The sequence below is a fragment of the Emys orbicularis genome, chromosome 11 (assembly GCF_028017835.1).
Source record: "Emys orbicularis isolate rEmyOrb1 chromosome 11, rEmyOrb1.hap1, whole genome shotgun sequence".
Lineage (NCBI taxonomy): Eukaryota > Metazoa > Chordata > Testudines > Emydidae > Emys > Emys orbicularis.
Window position 1 is genome coordinate 80,523,640 of NC_088693.1, and position 23,588 is coordinate 80,547,227.

The following is a 23,588-nucleotide window of genomic DNA, read 5'->3' on the forward strand; positions in this document are numbered from 1 at the left end:
GAGGGACCCCGATGAGATTCCCACCTCCACTGGCTCCCAAACATCACCTCGGATGTGAGACTGTCGTTCCCTCCCTTCTTCCCCCCATGTGTACTTTTCCTTCCCCGCCTTAGTTCTTCCTTTCTATATCCTTCTCCTTTTTCCGTCTAGCTGATAGGAGCATGGCTTAGCCGGCAACACTGCAGCCTGTGACCAGAAACAGGCAGCTAAATGCAAGGCCCTAAACAGCCTGATAGTGGCGCAGGTTTCCAGGTCTCGGAGTGGCTAATCAGACTATGTGCTGGGCCTGTGTTTCTGCAGCAGTGCGGTGCACATGAGCATCAGCGTTAGAGACAGAAGCTGCAGTTTCCTTCTTTGCTGTTCTTTCCTCTCCCCTGTCGTGGGTGTCTGGTTTAGTCTGCTAGGAAATGGGGTTAGACGTTCAAAACAGCAGCCCGAGCCACAGCTCCAGCCCCTGGCGACTAGCCGCTTTTCACTTCCCCCAAAAGGGCAATTATGACTCTCTCTCATACCAGCTGAAGCCATGGCGACACCTCCAAAGTAAGGAATCAGCAGAAATGGGGGTTTTAACTCCTGCCCCACATCTGAAGACTCAGACAGGTCAGTCTGAATCCACTCAGCTGTACTCACAATGGGCCAGATTTCTAAAGGTATTTAGGCTCACTGCAACTGTTCCTCTCCCTGCCCCGCCCCTTCTCCCCAGGACAGTCACTCCATTTCTCTTCCGCTGTCCTTAACTGCACATAGACGACAGTGAAGACATCGCGGTGAGTAGATCTGAGTACGTTGACTTCAGCTACGCTATTCACATAGCTGAATTTGCATATCTTAGATCGATCCCGCGTGGTAGTGTAGACAAGCCCTCACTTAACACTTTACACTTCAAATGCCTACACTGGTTTTCCTTCTTTTCCTGGATCTTTTTAGTAAAAAGTTAGACAGCTTTATAATGGCATGTCTGCACCGGGACTTAGCAGGCTGAGCCTCTGGTTATGTCTTCACTGCAGCATAAGCCCGTGCTTGAGCCCAGCTCAAACCTAGCCCCCCATGAGTCCACACTGCAAATGCGCTAATCCATGGGGCATAGGGGCTGTAATTGTTCCCTGATACCCTGTGTGGGTTCTGGTGTGGAAAAGGCTAGGGATAGGCACATGAAGAGCAACAGTGTGGCCAAAACAACAGCTCCCAGAGACCTTTCAACTTCCTGCACAAGGGATACAAAGAAAAAAATGAGACAGTCCCGTGAAAAATCATCAAAAGAGGTGATCTTTAATCTCTTCTTATTCTCTCTGTATCAATTCGTTTTTCATCAACCCCCCATGAAGAACATGCACGTGCGCAACATTTATATTTGATGTTTGGCTAGTGCCATTTTAAGGTGACCTTTACAAATTACAGCTTGAAAAACTCCTGTTAAAGTGAACTGAATCTGTCTTGCGTTCCCCCCCTCAACCCAGAATATTCTTCAAAGGGAAACTACACAACCCAGACAGTGCGAAAAGACCCATACATTTAGCCGGAGTGCTCACCCAGGCGTGCATTTCTGTAACTGGAAGGTAACAACCATCACAAGAATGCTGTAATTGTCTTCAAACAACTGCATTGCAAAGCCAGGAAATTCAAAGTTAAAGTGGAATTTGAAAGGAATCCAAGTAAGTTGAGGCAATTTTAATAGAGCTGGTCAGAAAATATATTTTCCCCATAGAAAACTTGGATTTTCTGTTGAAAAAATAAAAAACTGAATTTTGTTTTTTTTTGGCAACTGAAAACCAAAAATGTGGGGCCAAAACTGAAATATCTTTTGCTGAAAACTGCCAATGACTTATTTTATGAAAATTGAAAAAATATGGATTTTCAGCCCAACATTTTTGATTTTCTGATGAAGAATCAAAAGTTTTCACGGAACGCAGACAATTTCTGGGGGGCAGGAGGGAATTAATCAGAACCCCAAATTTCAATCAAAAAAAGTCATGATGGGAAATTTTTGATCCGCGCTAAATTTTAACTGAAATGTCTTGGCTGGTGTACACGTAAATCCCCAGCGTGTCCAGTCTTCACACGCAGATGAAGTGCTGTACGTCTGGGGAGGAGACGCTGGGCTCTACAGTCCTATCAGTATAGCCCTAAGGATTAATCTGCTTGCCTGCATAGATATATCTTCTAAGTATTGTATTGTATTTGGTTTTATTAGTATTGTAATCGGGTTATAGATTTATAAATCAGTTTGGCTGTAACGCAAGAGACCTGGAGGCTAAAAACCTGCGTGTTGAGCTAAAGCGAAGTTAGCAAAGCTATATCCTGTGCCCGTCTACCCAGAAAGCAAAGTTGACCTTTAGCTTGTTTATCTTGTTCCCAACTAGATAAAGTGCCTACGCCCAGGCCTAAGACCCCTGACCTAGACCAATAGACAATGGAGAATGGCAGAGGGGATTTTTCAAAGTTGTACCCACAGACTTAACAAGTACACCACAAGTGGGCATGTACCTGTCATCCATACACACATACATATTAGCCTATGGGGTAAGTGTACCCTACAATTCTGGGGGGGGGGAAGAATGAAAGTTGGGCATAAGAGGAAGGATTTCCGGTACCTATTCCTTATAAAAGAGGGAACCTACCTCACTATTTCACTTCTTCACTCCTCTTCACTATCTTCATCTTCAACTACGTATTGATGCAATCCAGCTACGACGGCTATTAACTAGGAATAGGCCGTACTTATTTTCTTTTCAAACTTTACGTTCAAAAGGGACTCGGCTAAGCTTGGTTTCCCTAAACTTTATTTTGTTTGTGTACTAGATTATTTTAGTTAAATTAGAGAGTAAATTCTAAAGTAGCTTTGACAGCTCTTCGCATTAGTTTTCTCTGCACGCCTCTTTCCTTCCTTAGAGGTTTTTAAGGTCAGGCTTGACAAAGCCCTGGCTGGGATGATTTAGTTGGGGTTGGTCCTGCTTTGAGCAGGGGGTTGGACTAGATACCTCCTGAGGTCCCTTCCAACCCTGATATTCTATGATTCTATGATTCTATAAACCGGAATCACCAGAGGCGAGGTCCTGTGTCTTCCAACACCAGGTTATCAAACCAGGGTGTGAGTATTAACCAAAGTTTGCAGCACATAATATTGTATTACCATATGTATCTCTTGAATAACAGTCATACAATTATAACTCTGTAACTCTAACTGTTTTACCATTTACTTACTATTTCATTGATTTTAATAAAAAGTCTTTATGAGTATATCTGTCTCAGTGTGAGCTTCCGGTCATACCCCCAAGGGTCCTTTGTAAATTCTGTGGACAAGAACTTTTATCTTCTGATCAAACAGACTGGCGAGCCTAAACCCATACTAATCAGTATTAATAATTAATTGTTATTAATATTATCAATTAAAATTAATTAAAATAAAATAAAATTAAGTGGATAAATTAAATCAACATTACTAACAAACCCCAGATCAGGCTACATCAGAAATGAAGTAAGAGTCCGTGGTACCCAAGGGTGACCTATAGCTCTCTCTAGTGGCTAGGAGAGGTATAGGTGCTATCGGTGTCTACAGCTCCACTCTCAAGCTAACGCAGTCCCAAATTCAGTCCCTGCAGCCGGACCCGACCCAGGGGTAAGTTACAGATGCAAAACTCCAGTCCCCTTCACTCTGGAACTGGGACTGGAGCCCACTGCTCACACTGCAAGCTGTGCTCCCTGCCCTGCTAAAATGGGAACCAGTTCCAGTAGAAATCCATGGTATAAATCCCGTTTAAAAAGCAAGCTGCTGGAGAGGAAAGTCCCAGTCCTCGATGTGATTCGCTGCATGGCACCGGGGCAGCTCAGTGTCTTTGGAAGAGAAAAATGGAATAAGCCACAGTCAAGAGGTTTGGTGAAGGTGTCCAAGGGTTATGAGTCTCACTCACTAGTAAATAGGACTGTCAGGTGACTAAAAAATTAATCGCAATTAATCGCAGTTTTAATTGTACTGTTAAACAATATCAGAATATACCATTTATTGAAATATTTTGGGGGGGGAGGGTTTCTCTATTTTCAAATATAGGCTCAGGGATGGGGGCTCTGGGCTTCAGCCCAGCTCAGGGCAGGAGCTTCGGGCTTCAGCCCAGCTCAGGATGCTGGGCTCAGGGCTTCAGCGACCCGCAGGGCATGGGGCTCCAGCCCCTTTCGGTTGTGGGGCTTGTGGCTTCAGCCCCTCTCGGGGCATGAGGCTCCAGCCCCCAAAGCCCACAGAGCTGTGGTCTGGGGCTTCAGTCCCCCTGCTGCCAATGCCTCCCTCCCCACCCACAGGTATGCGACTAACGCATTAAAAAATAACGTTAATTTTGTTTTCAGTTCATCACAGGTGTTTACTGCGATTAATTGACAGCCCTACTAGTTACTAATTAATTATTGGCATGATTGTGGTGATGCCTAGAAGCCCCAGTCCTGGCCCCGGCCCCCATTGTGCTAGGAACTGTACAAACACAACCCCCAAACCCTAATGGGTAAATGCCTGAAGACCGCACACCTCCCAAGCTGATCCCTAAGGGGGAAGTCCAGATGTTGTGTCCACATTAGCATTTGCCTCTGCTCTTCTTAGAGGGGAAGCAAGACACAACAGCAGTACATTGGATTATTATTTCTTATCTACATTATACTTGGATCTACAGGCTCCAACTGAGATCGGGGCCCCGTCGCGCCGGGCGCTGCACAGACACACAGCGACCGAGATCGGGGCCCCATCGCGCCAGGCGCTGCACAGACACACAGCGACCGAGATCAGGGCCCCGTTGGGCCGGGAGCTGCCCAGACACACGGTGACCGAGATCGGGGCCCCATCGCGCCGGGCGCTGCACAGACACACAGCGACCGAGATCGGGGCCCCATCACGCCAGGCGCTGCACAGACACACAGCGACCAAGATCGGGGCCCCGTCGCGCCGGGCGCTGCACAGACACACAGCGACCGAGATCGGGGCCCCATCACGCCAGGCGCTGCACAGACACACAGCGACCGAGATCGGGGCCCCGTCGCGCCGGGCGCTGCACAGACACACAGCGACCGAGATCGGGGCCCCATCACGCCAGGCGCTGCACAGACACACAGCGACCGAGATCGGGGCCCCATCGCACCAGGCGCTGCACAGACACACAGCGACCGAGATCGGGGCCCCGTCGCGCCGGGCGCTGCACAGACACACAGCGACCGAGATCGGGGCCCCATCACGCCAGGCGCTGCACAGACACACAGCGACCGAGATCGGGGCCCCATCGCACCAGGCGCTGCACAGACACACGGTGACCGAGATCAGGGCCCCGTTGTGCCGGGCGCTGCACAGACACATGACAACGAAGACCGAGGCCCCATCGCGCCAGGCGCTGCACAGACACACAGCGACTGAGACCGGGGCCTCATCGCGCCGGGCGCTGCCCAGACACAGAGGGACAGAGATCAGGACCCTGCACAGACAGACTGTGACCGAGAGCAGGGCCCCATCATGCCAGGGGCTGCACAGACACACGGCAACCGAGATCAGGGCCCCGTTGCGCCGGGCGCTGCCCAGACACACAGTGACCAAGATTAGGAGCCCGTCATGCCGGCCGCTGCACAGACACACAGAGACCGGGGCCCCATCGCGCCAGGCGCTGCACAGACACATGGTGACCAAGATCGGGGCCCCGTCGTGCGTGGCGCTAAGAGGCATCTGCCAAACTCATTGGGGCTTCAGGACCTGCTATTGGCATTTCCAGTTATTACATTTCCCTCCCCACCCCCCTTTAAATCAAGAGAGATTCACTGGGTAATTCTCCAGACAGAGCAATTCCTGTCTTTGAAATTAACGAACTGTCTCCTCAGGTCTGTGATCTCTGTCAATTTCTCCCCCGTCCATCTGTCTCTAGAGGATGTGGCCCTGTAGCCAGATGCAGCTCACCCCAGTCCAATGGGTCGGGGAGATCGGACATTGACTCCTGCGTACTGGGCTTCGACAGCTACCTGTCAGGGAGACGTTAGTGGGAGGTGGAGGTGGCAGGTATGAGGGGTCGTTCGGGGCGTTACCAGGGAGTCTGCCAGCAGGTGGGATTGGTTCAGTTTCAGTTCCAAGCAAGGCACTTGGGCCATCCAGCTCTCCATGGGCCAGGATGGGGCAATCAATGTGTAATGGAGCCAGCAAGACCCAGAGACCTGCCAAGATCGGAGTGTGTCTGGACTACAAAGTGGGGATCATGTGCCTCTATGGCCCTGACATGGCTCCCATCCAGGCTTTCCTTGCCTCCATTACAGGGATGGGCTCTCAGTTCCTCTCCGTCTGGTCTGTAGGGGAGATCCCTTAGACTGTGTCCCTGAGCCTCTGCAAGCCAGATCTGTGCCCGTGCAAACCTGCTGGTGCATCACACGATCAGAGGCAACTATCCGGATTGCAGGACAGCCCTGTTTCAACGCATAAATTGGCAGGTGGCTGTTTGCTTAGCTACGAAACCTCACAGAAAGGCTGTTTTCACACCGTGGGAATGGAAATAAACCTGCTTTTAATGAAACAGAACTTTGGAAACAAGTGCAACTGTACCATCCCCCCCCAGTCCAGATAATCAACAGGGGTCAGACTCCCGGCTACGTGAGGTACAGATGCCCGGCTCCCAGGGGGTGAGATCTCCAATTCCACAGAGCTCAAACTCTGAAATTTCCAAATATTCCAGAAACTGAAATGAAAATTTCAGATCAGGACAAAATGAAAATTTCAGTTCAGGACAAAATGAAAAATGCATCAGATTGAAATTCCCCATTGAGAAACCTTGCTGAAAAAAACACTTTCCTGCCCTGGATATGATGGTTTGGATGAACTTCTGTTTTCTGGTGGGACCATTCCCAGCAGCAAGATTTGTGGGGCTCTTGTGTCAGCAGCTGGGAGCTCAACCATGGGGTGAGCACTGGCGCCAGGTGTGGTGGTGAAAGGGCTGGGGCCTTGGGCAGAAGCGGGGTTTCCAGGAGCGAGCAAATGGCTGGGCATGTGCACGAGGGCGTCCCAAGGAACGTGTGAGCTCTGGCGAGCCCTAGGAGGTGGGCGCAAACAGAGCGGATGGGCCTGTGAGCTGCTATGGTTGGCAACCCTCCCGGATTGGCCTGGAGTCTCCCAGCATTGGCATCGATTCTCCCGGTGACTATTGCGGGCGGTGTGGGCCAAATGGGGGCTGCGGGGCGGGAGCTGCGGGGGGGCTGTGCGCCGCGGTGCGGGGAGGGAGGGTGCGGGAGCGGCCGGGGGGTTGTGGGGGGGGGGCTGCGGGGGGGTAGTGTATTAAACTGCCCCGCGTAGGGCTGTGCTGCCGGTAGTGGTTACCGGTAGGTGAGGGGGTAAGAAGTTGTTGCCCCCCCCGGGTACCTGCTGCCCCCTGTGCCCCCCCCGGGCCGGGCTTTGCCTCTGCCAGCGCCGCCCTCCTGGGCGTAACTCCCCCCCCCCCCAGCCCTGATTCCCCTTCAGCCCCCTCCTAACCCGCCTCCAGCTACCTGACCCCCCCCCCCAACAGTCAGTTCCCGCCCCCGGCCCAGACCCTGCCCCCCCCCCTGCTTCGCCCCCCCCCCTTTCCCCCCCTGTCACTAGCAGCCCGCAGAGCCCCAGGGGTGTAAGGGCAGGGGCAGGGCAGTGGCTTCAGCAGAGGAACTGAGCATGCTCCGTGCAGACACTTTACTAGGCTACAGCCGCGGGGAGGGGGAGGGGTTTGGCTGCTGTGACGTAAGCAGGCGCAGGCTGGGGACTGGCTTAAAGGCGGCAAAGCAGCCAGCAGCAGTGTCTACAGCCACACCACCCTGAACACGCCCGATCTCGTCTGATCTCGGAAGCTAAGCAGGGTTGGGCCTGGTTAGTACCTGGATGGGAGACCTCCTGGGAATACTGGGTGCTGTAGGCTTTTGCCTGCGCTCCCCACTAGGGCTCTCTGACGCTGACGCCTGCACGGCTCCCTCCACCACACGCTTTTCCTGCCGCCTACAACCTCTCCCAGGCCATAGCCATCGCGCCCAGCACAAGGGCTTTGGGCACCATCTGCCAGCCCTGTCTTGCTTTGCTTTGCTTTTTTTTACCGGTGGGCAGGGCCGGATTAACGCAGGGGCCTTGGGGGCTGCACACCAGGGCCCTGGGCTAAGGGAGGCCCCACAAAAAGATCTCTGGGCGGCTGCTAAAAGTCCAGATCGTTTTGGGGCCCCCCTTAGCCCGGGACCCTGGGCTGCAGCCCCTACAGCCCCTGCTGCCATCTCTGGCCCTGGCTGGGGGCGGGAAGCGGAGGCGGCTCCGTACGCTGCCGTTCCCCCCGCTGGGCTGGAGCCCCCCTGCGTGCGATCATCTTGTTCGAAATTAGGAAAACACTCGTACACGGGGCGGGGGCCCAACACAATCGAATAGCCGCGGGCCCACAGAAGGGTGAATCCGGCCCAGCCAGCAGGTGCTCTTGCCCCGTAGGCAGCTGGTGCGGGAGGCCAGCTGGCTGAAGGGCGGCACGTGGCCCAGGCCTCTCTGCGCTTGGCACCTGCCTCCCTTCAGCGCCGCCATTGGGAGTGGGGGAAGGAAAGCGACAGGCTGTTCCCTGCGGCGCAGCCCGGCCTTTGGGGACGCGGCTTTAGGGGAGCCCTTCCCAGCATGCCTCTTGTCAGCTGGCCCTACAAGTGTGGGGGAGAGGCAGCTGGTGCCCTAAAGTGACCCTTTGGCCCGGGAAGGCTGCTGTAGGCCTGGAGCAGCCCCTGCCTCGGGGCCAGGAAGTGGGAAGTTTGGTCCTGGTGGCCCCTGAGCTCCTCTGCCTGAGGGGGCTGGCGCCCATCCTGCCTCCCCCGGGGCCTTGCGAAGGGGGAGACAGGGAACGGCATGGGCGGCAGGTGGTCCCATAGGCTGGGGGAGGCTCAAACAGCCAAGCGTGACCCCACCCCTGCCGTGACTACACCCTGCGTGCGGCTCCAGTTCTCTGACTCTGGCCCCGCTGGTGGGGCTGGGCCACCTGCCTTCCCACGCTGTGGGGCTAGGGAGGCTGAGGCCGCGCCCTGCCCGCCCTCCTCTGCTTGCTGGGGGGCTGGCCGCAGGACTGGGCCGGTGGCCGCGGTGCAGGGGCGGCGGCTCTTGGCTCCGCCAGGTGTGGTGGTGGAAGGGCTGGGGCCTTGGGCAGAAGCGGGGTTTCCAGAAGCGAGCAAACGGCTGGGCACGTGCACGAGGGCGTCCCCAGGGACGTGTGAGCTCTGGCGAGCCCTAGGAGGTGGGCGCAAACAAGGCGGATGGGCCTGTGGGCTGCTCAGGTTGGCAACCCTCCCGTACTGGCCTGGCGTCTCCCGGAATTGGCATCGATTCTCCCGGTGACTATTGGAAGCAACCCAGGAGATTTTACTGGGATAGTTTAAGAAAATGACATAACGTCATGGGGGGGGGGGGGGGGGGGAGTCCTGGAACAGCTTCAGGCAGAGTTGGGAACCCTACGAGCTGCCCCTGTGGGTGCGAGCACGTGCGGTGGTGCCGCATCAGCGGGTGTGAGGGAGGCAGCCCCGTCCCAGGCAGGGCCTTGCGTCTGGGGTGACGTGTGGGGTTTTGTGTCAGGGGTTGGGGTGGCGCCTTTGTGCGGGTGCAGGCTGAGGAGAGAGTGCCTCGTGAGGGGTTAGTTGTGGGTGTGTTTGGGGTGGGGTCGGGAGGAGGCGTAGCTGGTGTGTGCAGGCCGGGGTGGGGGCTGTGGGTCGTGGGGCGGGCGGGAGGGCTGCAGGGTGGGAGGTGGGCAAGGGCTGGGAAGCATGGGGCAGGCGGGGCGGGGGCTGCGGGGCGCTGGGCTGGGGGGGGCTGAGCAGCGTGGGGTGGGGGCTGCGGGGGGGTTGTGGGGCGGGGGGTTGTTGGGTGGAGTGGCTGAGGAGCGTGGGGTGGGCATGGGGGTTGCGGAGCGTGGGGCGGGCAGGGCGCTGGGTTAGGGTTACCATATTTCAATACTGCAAGAAGAGGACACTCCACGGGGCCCAGGCCCCGCCCCAACTCCACTGCTTCCCCACCCCCGGCGCCGCCCCAACTCCGCCCCTTCCCCAGTCCCCACCCCAACTCCGCCCCCTCCCCTGAGCACCCCGCATTCCCCCTCCTCCCTCCCGCGCTCCGGCTGCTGCTGCGCTGGGGAAGTTGCTTCGGCCCCCGCTGCGGTGGAGAGCGGCGGAAGCCGGGAAAGTTGGAGCCCGGGGAGGAGGCGGTCCCCTTACCATGCCTCCCTATTTTCCTGGACATGTTCGGCTTTTTGGAAATTCCTCCCGGACGGGGATTTGAGGACCAAAAAGCCGGACATGGCCAGGAAAATCCGGACCTATGGTAACCCTACCCCAGTGCCGCCTCCCGCCCGCCCGCCGGACCCCCCTCAGGCCTCACCCCAGAGCCGCCTCCCGCCCGCCCGCCGGACCCCCCTCAGGCCTCACCCCAGAGCCGCCTCCCGCCTGCCCGCCGGACCCCCCCCAGGCCTCACCTCAGAGCCGCTTCCTCCCGCCCGCCCGACCCCCCAGGCCTCACCCCAGAGCCGTCTTCCACCCGCCCGCCGGACCCCCTCAGGCCTCACCCCAGAGCCGTCTTCCACCCGCCCGCCGGACCCCCTCAGGCCTCACCCCAGAGCCGCTTTCCACCCGCCCGCTGGACCCCACCAGGCCTCACCCCAGAGCCGCCTCCTGCCTGCCCGCTGGACCCCACCAGGCCTCACCTCTCCTGCCTCAGTGCCCCCTCTCCTGAGAGCCTGCCCTCCACAGCCCCCCACTCTCCACAGCCCCTGCCTCTGAGTCCCCCACCCACTCCCATAGCCCCCTACCCGCAGAATCCCCCCCACCTCAGAGTCCCCCACCCTTCACCTCCCTCAGGGGAGCCTCCACGCCGCTCCCAGCTGGACCCGGAGGGGCTGCGGCAGCTCAGGCTGCGGGAGGCGCTGCAGCGCGGGCCCTTCCCGGGTGGGGGAGCTCGGGCTCCCGGGAGCCGCCGCTGCGCGCCGAGAAACTTTCCCCTGCGCTGGGACCCGCCCCCGGGCAGCGGCTCTGCCGGGGGGGAGGCAGCCCCGGCTGCACGGACCGCTGGCGGGGGGGCTCCTTGCACGGCCGGGACGGAGGGGGGAGACTGAGGCTCTGCCAGAGCCGCGGGGGATGCTCGGAGGAGGGAGCAGCGGCCGCGGGTCCCCCGCACCAGCAGCTGGCTGCAGAGACGCCACTGCTCCTAGCCGTGGGGTCAGGGTTGCAGCAGCACGGGGGGGTTGCAATCCGCAGGCTGAGCGAGCTGACACCCCAAGAGGAGAGGGGGCAGTGGGTTGGGTTATCATACGTCCGTATTTTCCGGACGTTTTTATATATTTAAAAAATCCTCCCGGACGGCAATTAACAACTAAAAAGCCGGACATGTCTGGGGAAATACAGACGTATGGTAACCCTATGCTGGGTGGCGGGGGCTGAAGAGTGTGGGGTGGGGGCTGCGGGGGGTTGTGGGGTGGGGGGGCTGAAGAGCATGGGGCGGGGGCTGCGGGGGGGGCTGTGGGACGGAGGCTGAGGAGCGTGGGGCGGGCAGGGGGCTGAGGAGTGTGGGGTGGGAGCTGTGGGGGGTTGTGGGGGCTGAGGAGCATCGGGCGGGGGCTGCGGGGGGGCTGTGGGACGGGGGCTGAGGAGCGTGGGGTGGGCAGGGGGGCTGAGGAGCATGGGGTGGGGGCTGTGGGGGGGTTGTGGGGTGGGGGCTGAGGAGCGTGGGGCGGGCGAGGCAGGGGCTGCAGGGCGCTGGGCGGGGGGTGAGGAGTGTGGGGCGGGGGCTGCAGGGGGGTTGTGAGGCGGGGGGCTGAGGAGTGTGGGGGGTGCGTTAATCCGGCCCTGCCCCCTGGTAAAAAAAAGCAAAGCAAAGCAAGGCAGGGCTGGCAGATGGTGCCCAATGCCCTTGTCCTGGGAGAGATGGCTACGGCCTGGGAGAGGTTGTAGGCGGCGGGAAAAGCGTGTGGTGGAGGGAGCCGTGCAGGCGTCAGTGTCAGGGAGCCCCAGTGGGGAGCGCGGGCAAAAGCCTACAGCACCCAGTATTCCCAGGAGGTCTCCCATCCAGGTACTAACCAGGCCCAACCCTGCTTAGCTTCCGAGATCAGACGAGATCGGGCGTGTTCAGGGTGGTGTGGCCGTAGACACTGCTGCTGGCTGCTTTGCCGCCTTTAAGCGAGTCCCCAGCCTGCGCCTGCTTACGTCACAGCAGCCAAACCCCTCCCCCTCCCCGCGGCTGTAGCCTAGTAAAGTGTCTGCACGGAGCATGCTCAGTTCCTCTGCTGAAGCCACTGCCCTGCCCCTGCCCTTACACCCCTGGGGCTCTGCGGGCTGCTAGTGACAGGGGGGGAAAGGGGGGGGGGGGCGAAGCAGGGGGGGGGGGGCAGGGTCTGGGCCGGGGGCGGGAACTGACTGTTGGGGGGGGGGGGGGTCAGGCAGCTGGAGGCGGGTTAGGAGGGGGCTGAAGGGGAATCAGGGCTGGGGGGGGGGGCGGGAGTTACGCCCAGGAGGGCGGCGCTGGCAGAGGCAAAGCCCGGCCCGGGGGGGGCACAGGGGCAGCAGGTACCCGGGGGGGCAACAGCTTCTTACCCCCTCACCTACCGGTAACCGCTACCGGCAGCACAGCCCTACGCGGGGCAGTTTAATACACTACCCCCCCCGCCCCGCAGCCCCCCCCACCCCACAACCCCCCGCCGCTCCTGCACCCTCCCTCCCCGCACCGCGGCGCACAGCCCCCCCGCCGCTCCCGCCCCTCAGCCCTCCCGCCCCACAACCCCTGCCCCACGACCCACAGCGCCCACCCCGGCCTGCAAACACCAGCTACGCCTCCCAACAACCCCACCCCAAACACGCCCACAACTAACCCCTCACCAGGCACTCTCTCCTCAGCCTGCACCCGCACAAAGGCGCCACCCCCCTCCCCGTGACACAAAACCCCGCATGTCACCCCTGACGCAAGGTCCTGCCTGGGACGGGGCTGCCTCCCCCACACCCGCTGATGCGGCACCACCGCACGTGCTCGCACCCACAGGGGCAGCTCGTAGGGTTCCCAACTCTGACTGAAGCTGTTCCAGGATGCCCCCCAACATGACGTTGTGTCATTTTCTTAAACTATCCCAGTAAAATCTCCTGGGTTGCTTCCAATAGTCCCCAGGAGATCGATGCCAATCCTGGGAGACTCCAGGCCAGTCTGGGAAGGTTGCCAACCCGAGCAGCCCACAGGCCAATGCGCCCACCTCCTGGGGCTCACCAGAGCTCACACATCCCTGGGGACGCCCTCGTACACGTGAGAGCTCCGTCCGTCACCGAAACCCAGCCCTCATTGCTCTAACGAAAGAGACCCCTTTCCCCTCCCAGAGCCAGGAATAGAACCCAGGAGTCCTGGCTCCCAGCCCCCCTCACTCTAACCCACTGGACTCCACTCCCCTCCCAGAGCCAGGCATGGGCGGTGGGTGAAGCTTCCACTTGGGAAGGAGGCAGTAATTCCCAGCCCGCCTCTTCTGCCTTTGGCCACACTCCACCCCTGCTCTGCCCCATGCCCCGGCCCTTTCTCCATCGAGGCTCTGCCCCCTCCCCACTGTTCCCTCCCCCTCCCCGCCACCGCATGCGTGTCCCCTTTAGGGTGACCAGACGTCCTGATTCTATCGAGACTGTCCCGATATTTGCTTGTTTGTCCCGCGTCCCGACCAATGTTAGGTCGAGACACTGGACAAACAAGCAAAGGCTCCCGCTCACAGGCAGAGCCCGGAGGGGCTCGTGCCCCCCTCGCCCTGACTCCGTCCCCTCCTTCTCCCATTGGATCCCTCCCCAAATTCCCGCCCCCAGCCTTGCCCCCTCACTGCCCGATTGGATCCCTCCTAGCTGGAGGGAGGCCCGGGAGACGCAGGGGAGCGCGGGGCCAGGGTGAGTGTGAGTCCGGCTGCCTGGCCCCGAGCGCAGGCAGGACTCGGGCGAGGCGGTACCTGGAGGAGGAGCAGAGAGGCGGCCCGTGGGGCCAGGTGGCGGTTGTTCTCCCCACTTGGGCAGCGGCCAGCGGGACTCGGGAGCAGCCGCTGCTGCAGCTCCCACTGCTGCGGCGGGAGGAAGCGGCTGCTGGCCAAGCACGAGGCTCTGGCGCCCGGGCCCGAACCCCCCGAGCCCGGGCCTGCTGCGGCGACCCAGCACACACGCTGCGCCCAGCCCCTGGCCAGTCGCGTCTGGGCTGCTGCCCAGCTGGTGCAATCCCGCGGGCGGCCCCGGGGCGGAGGCAGCGGCAGCCCTGTTCGTTCCCCTGTGGGACCCGAGCGGGACGGAGGAGGTTGGTGCGGGGGGGGCGCTCCGGTGTGTTTTTTTTTTGCTCCACCCCCCGCGTCCCGATATTTCAGTTTTGACATCTGGTCACCCTAGTCCCCTTCCAGCCAAATCCCTGAACCCAAGCAAAGGTTGTTGGAGCTCTGAGGGGTGGGGATCTGGGGGTGGGCGGCTCGTCGGAGGGATCTGGGTGTAGGGAGGTGGGGCTTGTCAGGGTGAGGGTTTGATGGGCCTGCTTAACGGGTGAGCCCCAGCTGCTGCCAAGGGGACACCACATGCTGGGCTCCTACTTCCCCCTGCGATTCCCCATCCCCCTCCCCTCACTCCCACCTTCCCCTCCCCCTGCCCTATTCCACCCAGTGCCTCTACCCCCCACCCCCACGACCCTTCCCTCATTTCTCCCCCCCCCACCCCACAGAAGGGACGGGCGACTGGTTCTAGGACCCAGGGGGCTGCGTTCAGCTGTGGAGTCAGTAGAGCCCCAGACAGCTGGGCAGCTCTGTGTTTGCGGGGTGTGTGTGTGTGGGGGGGTGGTAACACGTGACCCCGTGTGCCCACACAGACACACACACACACGCCCTGGCACCTGTGTGGGAAGGCAATGCCTTCCTTTGCCTCAGATACATGCCCAACCATGGAGAGAACCCAGGAGTCCTGGCTCCCAGCCCCCCTGCTCTAACCCACTAGACCCCACTCCCCTCCCAGAGCCAGGGAGAGAACCCAGGAGTCCTGGCTGTTACTGCTGCCTCCACGCCCAGAGGCACAAGCCGCAGCTATCTCAGCACAGGGGATTAGCTGCAAGTGCGATTAGAAGTGACCTGTGACTGGGACGAAAGTCCGCCCTCCTCATCCCGTTGCACTTTGAGTTGTTTTCCAGGCTGCTGGCCTGGCAGCCCCCTCGGAAGGAAGAGGACTCAACCCAGCAGGGTGGGAGATTGCCTGGCCCCCAGCCCTGAACCTTATTCCAACTGTCCAGCACTGCTGAGGGCAAGGCCGGGCACCCAGCCCCATCTCGGCAGGCACTTCAGGGGCTGGGAACACTTGGGGATTGGAGAAGCAGCCCCTGAAGGATCTGTACGGGCCAGGAGGGGACAGGCGGCAGCTGGGCCTGAGCAGGTAGGAAGGAATGAGGAGAGTCCCTCATAATTGGCAATTTGTCTGGGCGGACCGGGTGGGTCAGTGGATAGGGCACGAGGCTGGGAAGCAGGACTCCTGGGTCCATCCCTGCTTTGGAGAGGGGAGTAGTGTGGTCTAGTGGGGGCCTGGGGTCCAGGGGGCCTGGGGTCTATCTCTGGAAAGGGAGTGGGGTCAAGCGGGTCAGAGCAGGGGAGCTGGGAGCCACGACTCCTGGGGTCCATCCCTGGTTTGGGGAAGGGAGTGGGGTCGAGCAGGGGGAGCTGGGGTCAGGTCTCCTGTGTGATCATAGTTAGTCTGTCTATGCCTCAGTTTTTCCTCCATAAAATGGGTGTAGTGGTCCCGTGCCCTTATACGGGGGTTGTGCGGATAATTTAAAGTTGGCTAAGGGGGGTTGGATAGTCTGGCAATTGGGGTGGGGTGGCGCAAAGACATACCTACAAGTACGATAGAAAGGACAGTCCCATTTGGGATGGCGGCACAGAGACTGGAAGTTATGTCTGGCAGGTTCATTCCACAGCAGCAGAGATTCTCCTCCAAGGATCCACTCCGGAGAGCAGCTTTAGCGCCTGAGCCGGAGGCTGGTTGGTCACTGCAGATCCCACATCCCCCTTTGGCTGCCCACATCCTAGCCGTCCTCATGGGCTCCAACTCCCTGCTGGGTTACCCCAAGATGAAGGTCGACACAGAAAAAGGTAACTCCAGCATGGTACCCAGGGTACCAAAGAAACAGACCCTGTGGGCCCCGGTGCAACTTCACAGGCCCTACGCACCAGCTAGCCACACCCTGGAGATATCCCCTTCTCCCACCCACCGCAGGGAGACTCGCAATTCCCACTGCCCTCTGCTGCCTTGTGCCCAGGATACTGTATAGCCAGCCCTAGCCCTGCCTCTTCCCCTTCCCCATCACACCCTCTGCTGCCCTTAGTGCCCATGATACTGCATAGCCAGACCTGCCCCTTCCTCTCCCCCTTCCCCACCCCACCCATCGCACCCTCTGCTGCCCTGTGCCCATGATACTGTATAGCCAGCCCTAGCCCTGCCCTTTCTTCATCCCACCCCACCCTTCCCCATCGCACCCTCTGCTGCCCTGTGCCCAGGATACTGCATAGCCAGACCTGCCCCTTCCCCTCCCCCTTCCCCTCCCCCTTCCCCACCCCACCCCACCCCATCGCATCGCACCCTCTGCTGCCCTGTGCCCAGGATACTGTATAGCCGCCCCTTCCCCACCCTACCCTACCCTCTGCTGCCCTGTACCCAGGATACAGTATAGCTGCCCCTTCCGACCTCTCACAATCTGGGGCTTGGGGATACCTGTCCTCTCCCAAGTCTCTGATTATAAATAGGGCTGTCAAGCAATTAAAAAAATTAATTGTCATTAATTGTGCAATTAATCAGGCTCTTAAACAATAATAGAATACCATTTATTTAAAAAATGTATATGTTTTCTCCATATTCAAATATATTAATTTCAATTACAACACAGAATACAAATGTACAGTGCTCACTGTATATATATTTTGATTACAAATATTTCTACTGTAAAAAACAAAAGAAATAGTATTTTTCAATTCACCTAATACAAGTACTGTAGTGCAATCTCTTTATCATGAAAGTTGAACTTAGAAATGTAGAATTATGTACAAAAAAACTGCACTCCAAACCAAAACAATGGAAAACTAGAGCCTAAAGTCCACTCAGTCCTTCTTGTTGTTCAGCCAATCGCTGAGACAAACAAGTTTGTTTACATATTCAGGAGATAATGCTGCCCGCTTCTTGTTTATAATGGCACCTGAAAGTGAGAACAATCATTCACATGGCACTGTTGTAGCCGACGATGCCAGATATTTACATGCCAGATGTGCTAAAGATTCATACGTCTCTTCACGCTTCAACCACCATTCCAGGGGACATGCGTCCATGCTGATGACATGTTATGCCTGATAACAATCCAAAGCAGGGCGGACCGACACATGTTCATTTTCATCAACTGAGTCAGACGCCACCAGCAGAAAGTTGATTTTCTTTTTTGGTGGTTTGGGTTCTGTAGTTTCCACATCAGAGTGTTGCTCTTTTAAAACTTCTGAGAGAATGTTCCACACCTCATCCCTCTCAGATTTTGGAAGGCACTTGAGATTTTTAAACCTTGAATCGAGTGCTGTAGCTATCTTTATGTTTTGGTACCTTCTTTGTGTTTTGTCACATCTGCAATGAAAGTGTTCTTAAAACGAACATGTCCAGCACCTCCGAGTCATCATCTGAGACTGCTGTAAGATGAAATATATGGCAACATGCGAGTAAAACACAGAGCAGGAGACATACAATTCTTCCCTAAGGAGTTCAGTCACAAATTTAATTAATGCATTTTTTTAACGAGTGTCATCAGCATGGAAGCATGTCCTCTGGAATGGTGGTCGAAGCATGAAGGGGCATAAGAATGTTTAGCACATCTAGCACGTAAATACCTTGTGATGCCAGCTACAACAGTCCCACACAAACACCTGTTCTCACTTGCAGGTGACATTGTAAATACGAAGTGGGCAGCATTATCTCCCTCAAATGTAAATAAACTTGTTTGTCTTAGCGATTAGCTGAACAAGAAGTAGGACTGAGTGGACTTATAGGCCTTAAAGTTGTACATTGTTTTGTTTTGGAGTGCAGTTATGTAACAATAAAACCCCTACATTTGTAAGTTGCATTTTCATGATAAAGAGTTTGTACTACAGTACTTTTATGAGGCGAATTGGAAAAGACTATTTCTTTTGTTTATCATTTTTACAGTGCAAATATTTGTAATAAATAATAATCTAAAGTGAGCTCTGTACACTTTGTATTCCGTTCTATAACTGTAATCAATATATTTTAAAATGTAGAAGAACATCCAAAATATTTAATATCAGGGGGTAGCCGTGTTAGTCTGGATCTGTAAAAGCAGCAAAGAGTCCTGTGGCACCTTATAGACTAACAGACGTTTAATAAATTTCAATTGGTATTCTATTGTTTAACAGTGCGATTAAAACTGTGATTAATCACGATTAATTTTTAAATCACATTTAATTTTTTTGAGTTAATCGCGTGAGTTAACTGCGAGTAATCGACAGCCCTAATTGTAAATGTTTTTATGTTCTATGAGAATCTCTGCCCAGGGTCCTCCCTGCTGTAGTTCGCCCAAGAAAGGGGAATGGAGGAGCTCTTGTTTGAGCATCTGCAGTAGGCTTTACTGCTTCTATCTGTAAGCCTAGGATCTCACCTGCTGGGTTGTCTCTCTCCGCAGAGGATGTCACTCTGGACCCAGACACAGCTCACCCCAGTCTGACCCTTTCCAAGGACCGGAGAAGTGTGACAGCCACAAACACAAGGCTGGCTCTGGCCAATGACCTGGGGAGATTCGACGTTTACTCCTGCGTGCTGGGCTCTGCTGGCTACATATCAGGGACGCATTACTGGGACGTGGAGGTGGCCGGCACAGGGGGCTGGGCTCTGGGTGTCACCAGGGAGTCCGCCAGCAGGAAGGGATGGTTCAATTTCAGTCCCGAGCAAGGCACCTGGGCCATCCAGCTCTCCATGGGCCAGTACCGGGAAGTCACCGCAGAATGGAGCCCGCTGGACCCGCCCCAGAGCCCCAGCAAGATCAGAGTGTATTTGGACTATGAAGGAGGGCACGTGTGCTTCTATGATGCAGACACCATGGCCCCCATCCATGCCTTCAGCTCCTCCTTCAAGGGGAAGATCTACCCGTTCTTCTGGGTCTGGTCTGTAGGGACTTCCCTTAGACTCTGTCCCCCCGCAACTCTCCAATAACTGAGGGCACGGTCTTGAGGCTGCTGCCTTTTCGATGGACATTGGATAGTGTTTTGTCTCACCCAGAGATTGAAGTGTGAACACCGTAACGCGTCTGGATTTTAGCCTATGAGGCAGCATCTCCCGTAAACACCTCTGTTCTGCCTGCCACACTGCCCCTTGTGCATGAATGGGAAATGCTCCCTAATAAAACTCAATCAGCCGTTACCTCCTTCTTCCCCTTCTTAATTGACATCTCTGCCACGATGCCTCCAGAACTCAGGCTGGTGATCAGGGCGAGGCAGGTGATCTGCTGTGACTAGAACTCTTCTTCATCTTTCCTATCCTACTCTACCTCCAATTGAAAAGAAATACACCTGGTCCCCCTGTAGCTAGCTAAGCTGGTCCAATTCTTCCCTGTACCGTGGAGAAATGAGAATTCGGCCTTAGCACAAACATTCCTTGTTTTGTTCTAGAGGGAATTGATATAGATAAGATGGCAATGCAGGTCTTTCCTTCTAGGGGTATAGGGTATAACCTGGCAATAAATACACTGAGGCTGGAAATAAGGAGGAGGTTTCAATTCTAACCATCAAAGGAGTGAGGTTCTGGAACAACCTCCCAACTGGAATCGAGGGTGGGGATGGGGGGGGGGGGCGGGGGAAACAACGTATTCAAGGAGGGATTGTGAAAAGTTTGTGAACAAGATTATATATGGGGTTCTCTGCGATAGCACAGACTGAACTCTGTCACCCAGGAGGTCCCTTCCAATCCTATGTCCGTAGGTGAAAAGAAACTAAGGCGAGCCATGACCTTTAACCCATTTGCTGCCTCCCTAATTTTCTTACCTGAGGCAAGGATGCAAACGCCTGTCATGGGATAATTATATTTCTGGCGTGTTGAGATGGTATGTGTATGGGTGAGAGCAGATGCTGGGTAGGCCGCTAGCTGTTTTTAAGAAACTACATAGGCCCATAAAGGATGCTGATGGAGGCTAGAAGTAGTCCCTATCTTCTCCTATTTTGAGCTTTTGAAAAAACATGGCATGTGGTTGCAATGGCAGATCTTTCCAGGGACCAGTCACCCCTGAGCAGGACTTTCCAGAATGAACTAACTCGCTCATTTTCACCGTGCTGGGCAGGGCAGGGAGCTGAGTCACGGGAGGAGGTGAGGGCTCCGGCTGGGAGTGCGGACTATAGTGTGCGGCTGGGGATGAGGGATTTGGGATGCAAGAAGGGGCTCCGGGCTGAGGGGTTCAAAGTGCGGGAGGGGGCTCTAGGCTGGGGCAGGGGGATGGGGCATAGGAGGTGGTGAGGGGTGCAGGCGTCCGGCAGTGCTTACCTCAAGCAACTCCTGGAAGCAGCCACGTCACCCCTCCAGCTCCCAGGCGGATGCGCGGCCAGGTGGCTCTGCACGGTGCCCAGTGAACAGGCACTGCCCCTGCAGCTCCCATTGGTCACTGTTCCCAGCCAAAGGGAGCTGCAGAGCCGGCGCTTGGGGAGGGGGCAGCGTGCTGAGCCCCCGGTTGTCCCTACATGTATGAGCTGGAGGGGTGACATGTCGCAGCTCCCGGGAGCCATACGGAGCCAACGCAGGCTGGGAACCTGTCTTTGCCCCGCTGTGCTGCCGACCGGGCTAAAGGCCGGAGCCGCCAGGGTCCCTTTTTGACCAGGTGTTCCAGCTGAAAACTGGACCCCGACCTGGGAACCCTAACCCCTTTAAACGTCCTCATTGGGAAACGCTCCGGTAATGAGTCCCTAAACTTCTGCCCTCCGTGACTCCGTCCCTGCACCGGTTCTGCCTCGGCTAGGGTGGCCAGCCTGGGATGGATAATTCCTGGGGATTCATCACACGGCCCCATCTTTCATTCAAGGTGAATCCTCGATTCCTGGGGGCTGGGCGGGCGCCCCAGGAGTGCGGAGCGGAGCTGCCAGGTGCCATGGAAACTTCCGCCCTTTTGTGCAAAGTAACTCAGCAAACGTGTGTGTTGCACGGTGTGCGCGGGGGGGGGGGGGGATAAAAGGGATCCCGGTTAAAGCTGCTCCCCCATCTCGAAGGGCGCCCCAGCCTTGCCCATTGGCTGCAGCCCCCGCCCCGCACGGGGGGGAGCCCCGCAGGAGCCCGATCCCGCCCCCTCCAAGCCCTCTGGCTGCATTTCCTCCGCCTGAACCATGAACACCCCCCAAGCCCGCCCCGGGCAGGCGGGAGCTGAGCGGGGCGGGGCACCCGGGGGCTACGTGTCTGCACCTGCAGCGGGCGCGTTCGCCACTAGGGGGCGCTGCGCTGCCTGAGCCAGAGCGCTCAGGGCTGCAAGCGGCAGCCAGAGACGTCGGCCGGCGGGCCGAGCAGCTCGGCGCTCCGCTTGTCAGGCCTGGCCCAGGCGGCGAGTGGGCTGTGGGGCGGGGCTCGGCCTGGCGTCGCGCGGCGCGTGCGGCCCTTCCCCCTCCCGTGCCTGGAGAGCCTCGCTCAGAGACCCTGCCCCGCCCCCTCTCCCCCACAGACCCCGCCCCCTGCCCCTCCCCTGCCTGGAGAGCCTCGCTCAGAGACCCTGCCCCGCCCCCTCTCCCCCCCAGACCCCGCCCCCTGCCCCTCCCACGGGGGGAGCCTCCCTCAGAGACCCTGCCCCGCCCCCTCTCCCCCACAGACCCCGCCCCCTGCCCCTCCCACAGGGCAGAGACTCCTTCACTCAGACCGTGCCCCGCCCCCCTCTCCCCCCAGACCCCACCCCCTGCCCCTCCCCTGCATGGAGAGCCTCGCTCAGAGACCCTGCCCCGCCCCCTCTCCCCCCCAGACCCCGCCCCCTGCCCCTCCCACAGGGCAGAGACTCCTTCACTCAGACCGTGCCCCGCCCCCCTCTCCCCCCCAGACCCCACCCCACTGCCTGCCCCCCCACGGGGAAGAGACTTCCCATAGAAAACAGACGCCGCCAGAAAATCAGAGGCAAAACAGACACACGTGGCCCCCGACATGTGGCAATCCCCTGCGAGGTTTTCGTGTGCACGGGGCTGCATTTGTGCCACCGACGCCATCTGCACGTTCACCGGGGGATGGGCAGCAGAGCAAGGCCTGGAAAACGATGGTGGGAGCAAGTTCACAGGATGATCCCGCTCAACAGTGCAACTGAAACGAGTGAGCGTCTTCCCAGCACGGAGAGTCCAAAGTGTCTGGCTTTGTCTGCACTGACAGCGGCAGCGTTTTAACGCGACAGTGTGGTCGCGGCGCCAGCGCTGGCGAGAGCTCTCCCGGCGCTGTAGGAAAACCGTCTCCACGAGGGGCGCAGCTCCCGGCACTCGGAGCCTGTCTACACTGGCAAGTTACTGCGCTGCCCAGTGAGTTTGTCTAAAGTGCTTGGGAAATCTCAGATTCCAAAGGCTGCTGCATTTCCACCTTCCTATGGAGAAGGGGCGAACTAAGTAATGAGTTTACAGGCTGCTGGCCACTGCAAGACAGTACAGTTCGGGGGTGCAAGACTGCAGAGTTGGGGGGAATTGGCTGGAGTCTCTGTTGTGTTACCAGATTTGCCCGTTACTTTGGGGTATGCTCATTTATTCGGGTTACTCTTCTGGGGAGGGGGTTCTGTAATTCTATCAATGTACTGCTTGTGTCACTTGTGTTTTCATATGGAGCTCTACTTCTCCCTTCCGCAAGTCCCCTCCCAGTGGAGCTATCCTGCAGGACCTAGGTTCCCCAGGGCTGCGTTTCTCCAGCCCCAGAACCGGATGAACACACCCACCCACCCACCCACATTAACAGAGCAAGTCTGAGCGAACCGGGTCAATCAGCACTGTCAAGCTGACCCCTTATATGTCTCTGGACTCACTGGGCTGGAGGAAGCAGCACTTTCAAGCTGCCTCTCCTAATATGCCCCTGGCTCCATGGACTGGGTGAAGCACTTTCAAGCTGTTTGATCATAGAATACCAGGCTTGGAAGGGACCTCAGGAGGTCAGCTAGTCCAAACCACTGCTCAAAGCAGGACTAATCCCCAGACAGATTTTTGCCCCAGATCCCTCAATGGCCCCTTATGGGTCCCAGATTCAGCACGTCCCTATCCCCACTCTCACATCACAATTGTACTGGCAGTAACCTACTTGATGAGCAAACCCCACAGGATTTTGGCCACTGCAAGGATCTTTAGCTTAGGTAAAAGAAGCGTTGCTGTAGAGTGAATGGGGAAAGCTAAAAACACAAAAGAGTAAAGTTCAGCAAGAGAGAGAGAAGCAACCAAGTTAACCATACAAGTTATTTATTGAATAATAGTGATAACTATACAAGGAGGGCTAAACCAACATAACATACATTATTAAAGGTAATACCCAAGGTAGAAAGGAAAAGAGAGAGAGAGAGAAAGAGGGGGGATCTCACTCACTCCATGAGGCTTGAACTGGTCAGGGTTCCCAGATGATGGTGGTAGCGGAGGGTCCTG

At 57.3% G+C, this 23,588-nt stretch overlaps 2 non-coding genes across 2 annotated transcripts; one reads left to right on the forward strand and one right to left on the reverse strand.

The window, feature by feature from the left end:
- Positions 1 to 7,764: 7,764 nt before the first annotated feature.
- Positions 7,765 to 7,883, forward strand: LOC135885952 (5S ribosomal RNA). The gene has a single exon (XR_010561780.1). It is a non-coding gene; the product is annotated as a 5S ribosomal RNA (ribosomal RNA).
- Positions 7,884 to 11,987: 4,104 nt separating this feature from the next.
- LOC135885940 (5S ribosomal RNA) lies at positions 11,988 to 12,106 on the reverse strand. Its single transcript, XR_010561771.1, has one exon. It is a non-coding gene; the product is annotated as a 5S ribosomal RNA (ribosomal RNA).
- Positions 12,107 to 23,588: the final 11,482 nt, after the last annotated feature.